The 14,977-nt window shown below is 36.7% G+C and overlaps 1 pseudogene; it reads right to left on the reverse strand.

The window, feature by feature from the left end:
- Positions 1–5,926: 5,926 nt before the first annotated feature.
- Positions 5,927–13,956, reverse strand: LOC116631403 (annotated as a pseudogene).
- Between the last annotated feature and the right edge of the window lie 1,021 nt (positions 13,957–14,977).

A 14,977-nucleotide genomic window follows, 5' to 3' on the forward strand; every position in this document is an offset into this window, starting at 1 on the left:
ATAGACTTTCATCTTACAATTTTTTTTCATTTTACAATTTGTAATCCTAATAACTGTGTATTTCCTGGGGTCCTCAACTAGAGAGCCTGGATATTAGGCTTGGTTGGTTTTTTTGTTTGTTTTCTGTATTATTGATTATGCTAGCTACCTCTTTACTATTAAAATGAAAAATAGCTAATATTTATTGAACATCTACTATGTTCCAAACACTGATTTTTTTTTTTTAATAATTCTTATTTCATTCAATTTCTCCAACAGCCCTAAGTAGAAGGGACTACTATTATCCCCTCTTTATAGATGGGAAAATTCAATATGACATTGTCTAAAGTCACAAGTTAATAAATATCAGAAATGAGATTTGAACAAGAATATGGTTTTAGACCTTGATATACCTGCCACTTCTCTTCCCTGCTTAACTTTACTATGTTAATTCTTCTACATAACTCTACCAAATCCATGTAATTTAATGTTGCTCATAAATTGATCTAGCAATGTGCTTACCCACCAGTAGTTTAACAAGTAAAGAAACAATACAATTCTTGAATAAAAATTCTAAAATTAAAATGTATTTGTTAGAAAATTTGGTAAAATAGCTACCAAGAGAAGGAAACAAGAACACATGGACTCAACAAATACTCTATATCCCTAAAACATGAATAATTTGTATTTATTTGGTTAATTCATGGTTAATTTCTGACATAAAATATTATTTTAAATTATTCTTCAGAATTCTTAACAATTTCTTATAACTTAATTATTTTTAAAAGATTTTGTTTATTTGAGAGAGAGAGAGAAAGAGCATAAGCTGGGGGGAGGAGCAGAGGCAGAGGCAGAAGCAGACTCCCCACTGAGCAAGGAGCCTGATGCGGGACTTGATCCCAGGACACTGGGATCATGACCTGAGCTGACGTCAGGCGCTTAACGGACTGAGCCACCCAGGCGCCCCTGTTGCAACTTAATTTTATTTTTATCAAATAAGGAAAAAGCTATAAAATTTATTTATATAGTAACTAATCATTTATTATGTATACCCTATGCTGTGCCTGTAAAGTCACAAGAAGAGGTATTGTCTCCCTGTAGGGATGAATATTCATCTTGGAAATAGGTGGGTCCTTAACACAGAAGGAAAAATGTTCATATTAGTAGGTAAGGAGAGATACCTCTCTTTTTACCTTGTGCCAGGTTAGAAGAAGAAAGAAATAACCTGTGACAACTTGGAGCTCATACTCCAGTAGAAGTATTTAGTTCACCATGGGTGTTATAAAAGACTTCCCTGGAGATATTGATGCTGAAGTTTCATCATGTGGATGACGAGTGAGCAAAACAGACTGAAATTAGGGAATGATTTGGTATACAGAGAATACCTTGTACAAAGTCACAGGGATGGGAAAGCATGTGGTTTGTTTTGCTCAGGTGTTGAGTCTAAGGATGTTTGGTCAGGTTCAGTTCACAGAAGGCTTTGTATTCTGTAATAACTTTATCTTAATGCTATCAGGGAACGACATCATGATAAGATGACATCTACTACATTGTATCCAAAAGAATAATTTTTAAATAGTGCTAGAAGAATTACCATTGCTTTGTTATGTAATGCTTTTATTTAGCGATATAATTCTGGTTTCAAACACTGTTGTTCCTGTCAACCTCACCAAAGTAATTCAACATGTTTTAGATCCTTAAAATATAAGAACCAGGCTAACCCATCCTAAGGAAAAAAAATAAATAAAGAAGAAGAAGAACCATGTTGTGTATATGATATTAGATTTCCTACTAGGGCTCTAATTCTTCTGACTCTCCCTGCCCTGCCCTCATAAATTTTTGCATGGTTGACTGGGTCCTTCTCTGAATGTCTTTTTAAAAAGTTGATGAACAAGAGATTTTTAAAAGTAATATATTTGAGATTTTTTCCATTAAAAATATTTTGCTCTTTGAATTTACAAGCTTAATCAGATTTTAATGCTATCTTACTGCAACTCTAATAATGCTAAAATCTCAAATTAGTAGGCATAAAGATCCCAATAGATAAAAAGCCTAGTGCAAAAAAAAAAACCAAATGTGTATGTGCATGTTATAGGTTTGTGCATGTTTGTTGGTAGTAAAAGTATTGCATTAGTAAACAAAGAAATAGGGGGAAATGTGTGCTAATGTATGGTACAGTGAAACCTGGAAGCCACATACATATATCCAGATTAGTAGAAATTTATACAGAAAATAACATGACATCATGTATTTGGCCTATTAATTATATCTCCAGGTTGTAGTCTGCTTTTCAGGTCTCACTTTTCTCATTCCCAGTTTGCATCTACAATGTAGACATATATTCAATTTGAAATTTATTTTATGATCAAGATAAGAAGAGCATATCTTCCCCTCTTATCTAAACCCCATCCATATTGATCCCATATCCTATATTTGAGAAGATGCACAGCTTTCATTCTCAGGTGATTAGTGCTAGAAATAATTACTGCTTCTGAGGAGTTCTTATTTGCTTATAAAGCTGTACGGCCCTCAATACGCTAACCTTTTTATTCTTGTCTGAAATAACTACATCTGTAATAAGAGGGACATTTAGGCATATCAAGGTATTTATTGGAGAATGTTGTTCTAGATACTCGGAGTAAAATGATGAATAACACATCATCCTGGCCCTCAAGTCTCTTACATCCAAGGTCAGAGTTTGGAAAAGGTCTATAGAACTGAAGACTGAGAACCACTTGAAAAGGAATTCAAAAAGTGTAATATTCTGATGGAAAGAATTCATAGTTATTACCACATTGCTCCTTTTTTTTCAAGATGGCCACAGATTCTTTTATAGCACAAGCGCAGTGTAAAGCACTGTAGATTCTTATATCTCCATATGATAACATGGAGAATCCACAAACAGAGGTTCTGAAGGATAATAGAATTAAAATCCGGTAGATCATCTGAAAAAGTGTGCCCAGTTTAGAAGGTTTTATGTAAGGGAGTATAAAGAGATTCTGAAGCCCAAATTTTATTAATGTCATAACAAATCTAATCTGTTCATGCTTGAGTAATTCATTCTGAATTCTCATAAAAAATAACAAGACCCCAAAATGTGAAGTCAGTGTTGACTTCCGCAACTTTGACTTTGTGGCATAATTTTGAAAATTATATAGTAAAGTATAACCCCAGGATCACTACATATCTGCTCTGTAAATTTAGATAAATTACTTCTTAAACTTCAATTTCTTTATCTAAGAAAATAAGATTAAATGGTTGTGAAAATCACAGAAGGAAAAATATAAATTAAGTGCATTAGATATGTACACAAGATAGAGAATCAGTGGTATGGTTTGTGTATTTCAGTTCATTTGTTTCAAGGTTAAGGAGCCTTTTTTACATACATACACACAGAGTTAATTTGACATGATACTGTTCAGTGTTAAAAACAAAGGTAGGTCAGTTAATTCATTATACACCAAACTTCAGTGGGAAGACTTGAAGAAGTGTAATTTTTAAGCATGGTTTTGCAAACACAGTCAAAATTTTACAAATGCCCTTGCCATTTCTTCCACTTTGCAGACTGTGAATTTAAGAAATTTTATTTTTATTTCTAGTTTTGTAGTAGCTTCAGTATAACATGCAAAATAGCAATCCTGTCTTTAGAAATTTTCTCTTAAAACTCCATTTCTCTTAAAAAAATAGCAGGTTAGCTGTTTTCTTCTCCCAATAAATAGGCACATAAATATAAAAGTACCAAAAGGGAAACACTACTTTGCTTTTATGCCACCATCTGTTACATATCACATTCTATGTGTTGTGTTAACTGAGGCAAACTGTATACTGCTGAAATGAGCATTGTTTTTTCTACAGTCTTTAATGAAACTTTACCCAATTCACTGATTTTACTCAATAAGTAAGTGGAAAAGAATGTTTTATAAATCATAAAATTGTATATATTTACTCTATAGGTTATCTGTGAACTCAGATAACTTTAAATAAAGAGGCAGGCAGTATGGAGAATTATTTTCTGTTTCAAGATGATGCTATATTAATACAAATGTAAGACATAATTATTTTAAGGAAAACAAAAGTTTTTTAAAATACTAAATGGACATTCTGTTTTGTCCTGATTATTATGGAATGTCTATTTAATATTGGTAATAACTGACAAACTATATTTGCTGAGTTTATATCCAAAGTTTAATTTAATATGTAATTTTCAGCATTTAATGTAAATACAAAGTCCTTCAGTAACGTGGTGTGAAGATTTTGTACTTGAACACATGTATGCACACATCAATAGACATAAATAGCAGGTGAATTGTTTTGAAATAACGTTACATTTTATGTAATTGCTTAATGGAATTAATAGCATTTATTAACCCATGTGGGCAGTGTTAGAAAGTGATGTAAACAAAAACAGTTACTTTGTTCTTGATAATTACTTAGTTTATTTGTAGAGCAGAATGCATGCTTAGAGGAAAGACTTAACAAGCAAAATATAATTCAGTATGCCAAGAGAAAGACAGAGCTTCTCAAAAAGCTTTAGCTATATCCAAAAAAATAGTCAGAAAGAGCATAATGGATAGAAGTTTATCTCAGGCTTTCTTTCCCACCATTTTTTTACTTCTCATAGTGAATTCAGTCATGTTAAGTTCATTTCATGTTAAGAACTGAACTGATTTGAGCCATAACCCATTATTTTTCGTACCTTCTATTCTGAAAATAACAGAGAAATAAGAAGATAGAATATGTAGTGTCATGCCCTGGCTTTGCCACATATTTGTAGTTATCCTGAGGAAATCAACTAAGTCTATGGTCCTTATATTTAACATTCCTCAGTGGATTAATCAAGGTTCTCAAAAAAACAAGAAACAAAAAACAAACAAACAAAAACAGAACTAGTTGGAATAGTAGATAGAGATGTGGGGATGGGGGAGAGATTGATTTATTATAAGGTATTGGCTCATGTGATTATGGCGAATTTCTACAGTCTGCCATCTATAAGCTGGAGACCCAGGAAAACTGGACGTGTAGTTCAAAGTCCTGAGAACCAAAGAACTGATGGTGTTGATTCTCATCTGAGACTGAAGGTCTGAAAAAACAGGAGCACTGAAGGGAGAATATCAATGTCCCAGCTCAAGCATTCAGGCAGATAGAGAAAATAAATCCTTCCTTTCTCCACCTTTTTGTTCTATTCATTTCCTCATTAGATTGGATAATGTCTACCTACATGAGGGAGGGCAATCCTCTCTACTCAGTCTACTGATTCAGATGTGTCCAGAAACATCTTCACAGACACACCCAGAAATAATGTTTAATCAGTAATCAGATACCTGGGCATTCTGCCATCCAGTCAAGTTCACACATAAACACACATAATAATGAGGAATGCTCATGGCGATTGCAGTCCTCATTGCTATAACTGGTCATTGTAACATTGTAACATTACATTATAACTGGTAATTGTAATTACTTTTTTTTCATTACACATTCTGGGTTTTTTGTTGTTTTTGTTGTTTTGGGGGGGTAGTGGGTTTTTGTTTATTTGTTGTTGGGTTTTTTTTGTTTTTTGTTTTTTTTGCCTTCAGCAAGCACATTAGCTGGCCATGATTCTTTACATGGGGGTGTTGACCCAAAACTTCATTCCTCAAGTATCTGGATCATTAGTAGTCCTGCCTAGTTTGGGTTGTTGTAGTTTCCTGTTGACCTTAATCACAGGGCAAAGTAACATTGAAAGACTCTCCAGACATACTTTTCATTACCTCCTTTGTGCAGTAGCAGTTCAGTTTCTCCATTGATAGACAAGCTCAATCACCACAGCCAGCACAGTAGCTACCTTCTTTACTTGGTTAAGAGGCATGAGGAGTCTAAAGTGCCTGGGCAGCAGTCTTAGGTTCAAGTTCAACAGAATCATTGTTGGGTCTCCTGTGGAAGCATTCCTCCATTTGGAACTAAGACCTCAGGGCCAAAAGAGAATAAGGTAATGGGAACAGGAAACAAAAACAGTAATAATAAGTATTACAACTCCCATACCCATCCTTTGATTTCTGGACCCATGAATTCTGGCTATGAGACAAGCAGCACCATGTATTAGATGCTGATTCAGAGCATAAATAGCCTTCTGGAGAACCTTGCCCCAACCCTGTGAGATAATGTCACCCAGTTGGTGCTATAACTAAATCTTCAGAAGGTCATTCTACAAAACCAGCTGTGTCAGGATCATGAACAGTGATGATAAAAACTGTGGATCCCATGAGTATGCACCCACTGCTGCAAGTTTTGTTTGTTTACTTTGTGTGTGTGTGTGTATGTGTGAAGTGAATTCCTTGATCAGAAACAATACTGTGTGGAATAACTTGACAGTGGATAAAACATTCTGTAAGTACATGGACAGGATGTTAGTTTTGGCAGCAGCATTGTGTGTAAGGAAGACAAATCTATATTCAGAGTAAGTGTCTATTCCAGTAGAAAAAGAGTCTGTCCCTTCCCATGATGGAACTGGTCCAAAGCAATCAACTTGCCATCAGGTAGCTGACTGATCATTTTGGGGAATAATGCCATATCAGGGACTTAGTGTTAGTCTCTGCTGTTGACCAATTGGGCACCAGGGGTAGCTGTAGCCAGATTGGCCTTGGTGAGTAGAAGAATATTTTGCTGAGTCCATGCATAACCTCTATCCCTGCAATCATGGTCTCGTATTTCATGAGCATGTTGGATGATGACAGGGATGAGTAGAGAAAAAGGTTGACTGGTATTCACAGAATGGGTGAATTGAGTATTAAAATCCTCCTCTGCTAAGGTTATTCTTTGGTGAGTATTCACAGGAGCACAAATATCTTCATATTTCTTATCTATTCAGAAAAGTCAGTCCACATGCTTCTTACTCAGATCTTTGTCACCAGTTTTCCAATCATGTTTCCAAGTACCTGACCATCCAACCAACATTGGTCATAGCCCATGAATCAGTATATACTTGCACATCTGGCCATTTATCTTTTTAAGGAAAGTAAATAGGTGCACTGCTCAAATTCTGCCATTAGAGGATTTCCCTTCATAACTGTCCTTCAGGGATGTCCCAAAAAGGGACTGTAGAGCTTTAGTTGTCCACTTTCGGGTGGTGCCTGTAAATCATATAGAACCATCTGTAAACCAGATGTGAGTCTTCACTCCCTCTGTCATCTGATCATGGGAAGTTCCTCATGTGGCTATAAGTGCAGGAAGGGAGAGAAGGCAGTGTTACAGAAGGAGGGATCATGTGCATTCATGCCACTTGTTCTTGTAACTTGTGCTTTCAGGGCCTGCTCATTCCTCATCACATATATACCATCTCCATGGAGTGTTGCTGTACACACCCAACTTTATGGTCTAGGGTTAAGTGGTCAGTCTCTACTAAGGTCCAATAGCAGGTCAAGAGCCCTTTCTAAAAGGAGAGTTATTTGCAAAGGATGTCATGGTTTTGTTTTCAAATCTTAGGGATCTGCTCTGCAAGTCACCTATAGGGACCTGCCAAAGATTCCAAATACCATTCTTATTTGCCACTAACAATTCAAGCACTATTGGATCTCATGGATCATATGGCCCAAGATACAGAGCAGGTTGTTTAACAGCTTGGACCTGTTGTAGCACCATCTCTTATTCTGGGCACCACTTAAAACTAACAACTTTTTAGATATTTCAGTAAATAGGCCAGAGTAACACACCCAAATGACAAATATGTTGCCTCCAAAATTCAGAGAGGCCTACTAGGCACTGTGGCTATTTTGTTTTGTTTTGTTTTGTTTGTTGTTTTTTGTTTTAGGTTGTAGGGGGTGCCTGTACTTCCTACAATGGATATCTTGACATGCCCCACACCAGTAGACCTCTAGAAATTTCATTGAGGTAGGGACCTGTGAATTTTGTCAGACTTACTTCGCACCCCTGGCATACAAGTATCTTACCAGTAACTACTACTACCAATACTTAATGAGTAAGTTGCTACTTTTTGCTCCACAAATTCAATCAGCATAAGTCAGTCAATGTAATGGACCAGTGTTATATCTTGTAAAAATAAAAGATGATCAAGATTCCTGTGAACTAAATTATGACATAGGGCTAGAGAGTTGATATACTGTTGATGTAGGACAGTGATGGTATATTATTGCCTTGCCAGCTGAAAACAAACTGTTTCTGGTTGGGTTTATTGACAGGGAAAGAGAAAAAAAAAAAAAAAAACGGCATTTTCTAGATCGATAACTGAATACCAGATACCAAGGAATGTGTTAATTTCCTCCAACAATGAAAACACATCTGATACATCAGCTGCAATCGGAGTCATCACCTGTTTAAATTTAGGATAATCTACTGTCATTTTTCAAGATCCATCTGTCTTCTACACAGGCCAAATAGGGAAGTTGAATGGGACAGTGGTGGGAATCACCACCCCTGCATCCTTCAAGGCCTTGATAGTGGCACTAATCTCTGCAGTCCCTCCATGAGTGCATGTAGGATTACTTCTGATTTATGATTTTCCTAGGTAGGTCAATTCTCTTGGCTTCCACTTAGCCTTTCTCACTCCATAGCCCTCACTCATAGGTCAGGGCACCTATGTGGACCTTCTGCTAGCTGTGGAGTGTATCTTTTTTAATAATGCATTTGGGAACTGAGGAAATAACCACAGGGTGGGTTTGAGGTCTCACTGGGCCCACTGTGAAATGAACCTGCGCTAAAACTCTATTGATCATCTGACCTCCTTCAGCCCTTACTCTGGCTAGTAAACCACAATGATATTTTTGGTCTCTCAGAATTAGAGTCAGTTCAGAACCAGTGTCTGTCTAGTAGTCCCCAAGAGGTCTGATCATTTCCTTTTCCCCAGTGCACAGTTACTATGGTAAAATATTGTAGGTCCCTTTGGGAAAGACCAGGAGAAAGATTGACAGTTTAAATTTTGGCAGTGTACTAGGTCATTCCTCAAGGGGACCCATCCTCTCTTTCATTTAAGGGCTTCTGGTTCTGTAAACTGGATCAAGTCTGGGAATTGATCGAGGGATCATGACTCTCTTTTTATGATTCAAGCTAGACTGTTGTTCTCTTGACCTAGAACTTTTCTGTTTCTACAAATTAAATAAGAATTTAATTGGCTTCATACCTATTTCACTTCTAGGACCACCAAGATCAGTTAGTGAATGCCATAGGTCTACATGAGTCAGACTTTTCTGATTGCTATTTTGACTCTCCTGTCTATTAAGGTAACCAGTCCCAACTTTCCTTTGGTGGTTGAGTGCTGCCACTTAGTCCCCACCACCCAGGAATAGATTACTCCCATTGCACTTAAGTTTCTCAGTTGAGTGGCTTTGGTTCCTACTACTGTAAGGTCTGGCCTGGAGAAAAGCAATCACAAAGACCTTCAAGAATGTTGGGGCTCCCATCACAAATTTATTTCTCACAGTATTAGTGGAATCTATGTTTTCTGGGCCCTCCTAATGTGGGTGAGTAGGTTTTAAATGAAAAAATCCGCTCTAACATCCCAATCCCCTTAAGGCTTTGAATCCCTTCTTCTGTATTAAACAAAGGCAGGTTGGGCATTTCCAGTTTGCTCACCATAGGCCACATTTTGGCCTATGTTTCAGGCAACCGACCAACTAAACTGTGACAGCTGTTTCTGACTCCTTGAGCTGCAGCATTAAATGCAGGATCTCTGCTTAGTAAGTCCATATCTATAAGTTTGGCATGGTTTAATTTTATCTGACTTTCACTGTTGTCTGGTACTCTTACTATCCATTCCCACACTTGTTTCTTGGATTTCTCTGTATAAATTAGAAATTCAGATAATTCTTTCATAGTGTAATGTATCTGCGCATGGGTCACACTGTACCTTACCTTTAGGGGCCTGCTGGGACTTGTATCTCCTTATAGGTCTAGAAGGAAAGAAGAGTGCTGGGGGTGGATCTTGAGAAGAATCAACATTGTCTTGCATGGCTACTCCCTCAGGGGAGGCTATGGAAGTTTCCTCAGGTGATGTGGATGGAGGTGGAAAGACTAATACTGCTGGAAATCCAGAGGCCTCTTCCACTGGCAAAGAAAAATCAGAATTTAGGGACTTAATGTCTACAGCTTCATCCAGGTCTTCCTGTATGTCACCATCCTGATTTACAAGATGCCATTTTTTCCCAATCAATACCCTCACTTTAAAAGTAAACACCCCTGCCAAGTTGAGAGTTCAACTTGCATTGTAATTCACCCAATCACAGGATGAGATTCTCTATTTAGTTTTCAGCAATCTCAGTCCTACAGCTTCATGAGATAAGGGCATCTTTAGGTCATTTTTTATGCTACTTGAGTTGGGAATTCAAATTCCTGAGCTCATATTTGCTTCTTTTAAGTGGTAGATTAGGAGTATCCAATATAGGTATTTTGCATATCTCTGTGACTAGTTCATATAGTGGAGTGCTAGTGCTCTCTTTACTACTGAAAATAATCACTATTGTCTTTAAATCTTTAAAGACAAGTTTTTTTTTAAATCTAATCACTTTAGCCAATTCCAGAAACCTTAAAACCAACTCAGGAAACTCATCCTAAAAGTTCAGTGCCTGTAGAACCACTCTCAGTACCAAAAGTTATAATAGAGTTCTCTAGAGAAGCAGAACCATTGCACTTCATACATAAAAATAAAACTCCCATCATGGTGGTTTTAAAACTTGACCACTAATTTCTTGAAACATTCTTGAACATGAATGAGTTTGCCACTGCTTTGACTCACAACAAACTGCAGAAATGACTTTGAAGTCTAAAAGGGCATGCAGATTCTACATTGTTTGCCAGAACTTTGAGTCATTAGGAAAGATCTTCAACTACTCTACTACTGCAATTCTGAAGATACTTTATGTAAACTCCCTGCCAATAATCCCAGCTAATCCCAGCTTTCTGTCCAATTCTGTAAAGGTCTCAAACATAACAATAAAGAAACTATCTTGGAAGTGGATATTCCAGCACCATTTCACTGACTCCCATACAAATCAGCTTATCACCAGCCATTCCACATAGGTCTTCTTAGCTTAGTTACAAGACATGAAGAAGCAGAGCCAAGACATTCTTTCTGTGTTCGGTCTAAATCCCCAACTCACAGAATCCAAAATGATAATAAAATGTTTATTGTTTTATACCACTAAGGTTAGAGTTGTTTGTTATGTAGCTGTAATAACTTGGAATTAAATTTGATACTTGGGTGTGAACTGCTCCATAACAAAAATCTAAAATACGTGAATTCAGGTTTGTAACCATGTGGCAGGCAGAATATGGTAGATTTTCTTTGGGTTTGTTTTTAATTCAGATATAATTGACATATAACATTATATTAGTTTGAGATGTACAACATAACTATTCAATATTTGCATTTGTATATATTGCAAGATTATCACCATCATAAGTCTAGTCGACATCCATCACCACACAAGAACTTTTTTTTCTTGCATTGAGAACTTTAAAATCTACTCTTAACAACTTTCAAACATACAAGACAGTATTGTTATCTGTATTTACCACACTGTATATTACATCCCTAAGACTTATTTATTTTATATCTGGAAGTTTGTGCCTTTTGACCATGTTCATCCATTTTGCCCACCATCCACCTCCCACCTCTTTTTAGATTCCACAAATAAGTGATGTGGTATTCTATCTCTCTTTTGTAATGTAACTTTGCCACTTTTCTATCAAGATACAGATTTTGTTTTTCAACCTTCTTGAATCTGAACCAGCTTGTGATTGCTGTGACCAATCAAACATGGTAGAAGTGACATGCAGTAGTTTTGGAACTAGTGCCTGGTTGGCCCAATAGCTTTAGCTTTCTACTTTTTGAAATTGTTATTCTTAGAACATTCCATTTCAGAACACAGATGTCATGTCGAGAGCCCCACCACATGGAAATGCCCTGTCATGAGTTCCATTAAACAGTCCCATCCAATGGTAAATATCAATTACCAACTTCTCCAGGAAACCATTTGGCTTGTCCAGACCACTCAAGCATTTAGGGGACTCCAGTCCCAGATGCAATTTTTTTGTAACAGCATGAGAAATCCAAGCAAGTACCACCAGCTGTGCCCAGTCAACCCCCCAGCATCTTTAGTGATGATAATAAATTGTCATTTAAGACATTAAGTTTAATGTGGTTTGTTGTGCAGAGAGTTGGCTACCACTGCTGCCAAGGGCCCAGAGAACAGAGCATAAAGCCACAGAAGATTATATTCCACAGACTTACTTGGCTTGGTTATAAACTTATTTTAGAGCAATGATTCATGTATTCCTTCTATTTTCTTCATTTTTGAATGGGAATGCCTATTCTATGTCTGTCCCACCATTATATTTTGAATGCTAGCAACTTGCTTTCTAGTTTTAAAACCCACAGAGGGGGAGAAATCTTGCTTTAGGATGGGTTATACCCAGAGGCTCCCCCATGTATGATTTAGATGAAGATATTTGGAATATTTTCAGTTGATGATATTTAGATATAATTTTAGACTTAGAATTAATGCTGGAATGGGTTAAGACTTTGGGACATGTTGAGATGAAGTGAATTTATTTTGAATGTGGGACAGATGTGAATTGCAGAGGATCAGGGGGCATACTGTAGGAGGTTGAATAGTGTTCTCCAAAAATTCATGTCTACCTGTAACCTCAGAATTTGATCTTAATTTAGAAATAGTATATTATCAGATGTAATTAGTTAAGATGAGATCATACTAGATTAGGGGCCTTAAATCCAATAACTGGTGTCCTTATAACAAGAGGAGAGAACCATGTAAAGATAGAAACAGAGTTTGGAAGGCAGTCACAAGCTAAAGAATGCCAAGGATCTCTGGGAGTCCCCAGAAGCTAGGGAGAGGAACAGAATAATTCTTCCCTGGAGTCTTCAGAGAGCCCATTGCCCTGTCAATACCTTGATTTCAGACCTCTAGCACCCAGAATTATACAAAAATAAATGTCTATTATTTTAAGCCACCTAGTTTGTGGTCATATGTTATTAGCAGTCCTAAGGGAGTATATAGAACCTTATAAGATTTGAGAAAAATTATTTACCATGCTATTTTCACTAATTTCAGAGTCAAAAAATGAGAATAATACAAAAAAGTAATGAAAGTGGGGTGCCTGGGTGGCTCAGTCAGTTAAGCGTCTGCCTTTGGCTTAGGTCATGATCCCAGGGTCCTGGGATTGAGCCCCACGTCTGGATCCCTGCTCAGTGGGGAGTCTGCTTCTCCCTCTACCCCTCCTCCTGCTCATGTTCTCTTTCTCTCTCAAATAAATAAATAAAATCTTTAAAAAAAGGTAATGAAAGAGTATATTCTTGCTTTCAAGGCAGAAGGTACCCGCTAAATGTTGAGGTGATAGTTATATACTAGTTACATATTTTCAGGAACCAGAAGTTATATCCTTCCTTGTATGGGAAGAACATGTACAGCAGAGGCTTTTGCAGGTATAGAACTTTGACATCAGTTGCATGCGTGTTCTGTTTCACACTCTCCTGGAAAGATTGCTATTCAATTCTTCATACTTATGGGGTCCACTGGTAGTAGTCCTGAATTTGAATTTTGGGAATGACTCAGTAAGTAAACCATCAATTTTTAAATAATACATACCTAAAAGCAATCTCACTCTTAAAATTTTGAATGGATTTTTTTTGTCTGTATTCAAATTGGCATAATCAAATTTTATCAAATTTTATCAAATACATATTTAATCCATACATGTTTTGCAAACAATGAATCATGGAACACTACATCAAAAACTAATGATGTAATGTATGGTGATTAACATAACATAATAAAAAATAAATTAATTAAAAAATGAAAAAAAATGTTTTCTACAACAAAAACAAAAAACAAACCCTCTTTACAAAGTAGCTGTGTTAGTTAACTCCTGTTATAATATTGCTTATTAACAAATTATTGAAAATTCACCGATAGCCAATAATAAGCCTTTATCCTCTTTTATCCTCTTTTCTGTAGCTCTCCAGGTCATCTAGCGGGGTTCTCCTTCAAGTCATATATCTACAGGTTAGCTGTAATTTTTATGAACTTAGCTGGCCTCGGCTGGGCTCACCTGGCCTCGGCTCTAGGCTTCAGGGATTGGATAGTGGCTATCTGGGGTGTTTCTTTCAGATTTCAATAGCAGAAGCATGGAATTACTAAATCCACACATCCACACTTACTTTATGCGGATGCTTTCCCCTCATTGGCTAAAGCAAGTTCTGTGGCTTAGCTGAAATTATGGTTTTGGAAAGTAGAAGTGTCCTCCACTCACCATGAAACTGCAAATGTGTGGCTTATTGTACTATGAAAGGGAAATGAATTAGGAATAAAACTCAAACCACAATATTATTTATAAGTGGAGACCAGGCCACCAAGAGGTCTTATTTTGAGACCCTGTTATGAATCTAAATACCACACATTTTTCAGATCCTATCAACACAATATCATCAGCATGGTAGATAATTAGCACATTTTGCAAAATTGTGCAGATTCAGAGTTGACAATGAAAAAAAAGCTATAGCTGTTCCAGACAAGTGACAATATATTGTGTCTGGCTGTGTGGTGGCTTTGTGTTTTGTCAACTAATTTGGAGCTATATTTTTAGAATTCATTTCCCTGAATATTTCTGAAGTATGGTTTATGATATGGAAAAATTGAGCTAGATTTGGAGGAAGACGTGAAGCAGCAGCTATTTTTATGGTATTCACCTTTTCTGAGATACATGTTTTTGCTGGCTTATTTCCTTGACAGTGGCATCACCCAGATTGTAGCTCTAGCTCCCATGGATTTTCTCCTTCAGCTTTTCTGAGTTCCAGGCTAGGCAGTTGTGCTGCTCTGTGGTGCAGGGTGCAATATGGGTCAATAGCATCATTGACATTGGAGGTGGTCAGAGGTAAATGGAATGTTGTATTGGTAAATACTTAGAAGTTGGTTTTCCAGAAAATAAAATCACTAATTGGAAGAATTTGCCAATTTTCGTGGTGAAAATTGTCTCATCATGGCCTATTTCA

This window comes from Phoca vitulina, unplaced genomic scaffold (genome assembly GCF_004348235.1).
Source record: "Phoca vitulina isolate PV1807 unplaced genomic scaffold, GSC_HSeal_1.0 scaffold5, whole genome shotgun sequence".
In the NCBI taxonomy this organism is placed as follows: domain Eukaryota; kingdom Metazoa; phylum Chordata; class Mammalia; order Carnivora; family Phocidae; genus Phoca; species Phoca vitulina.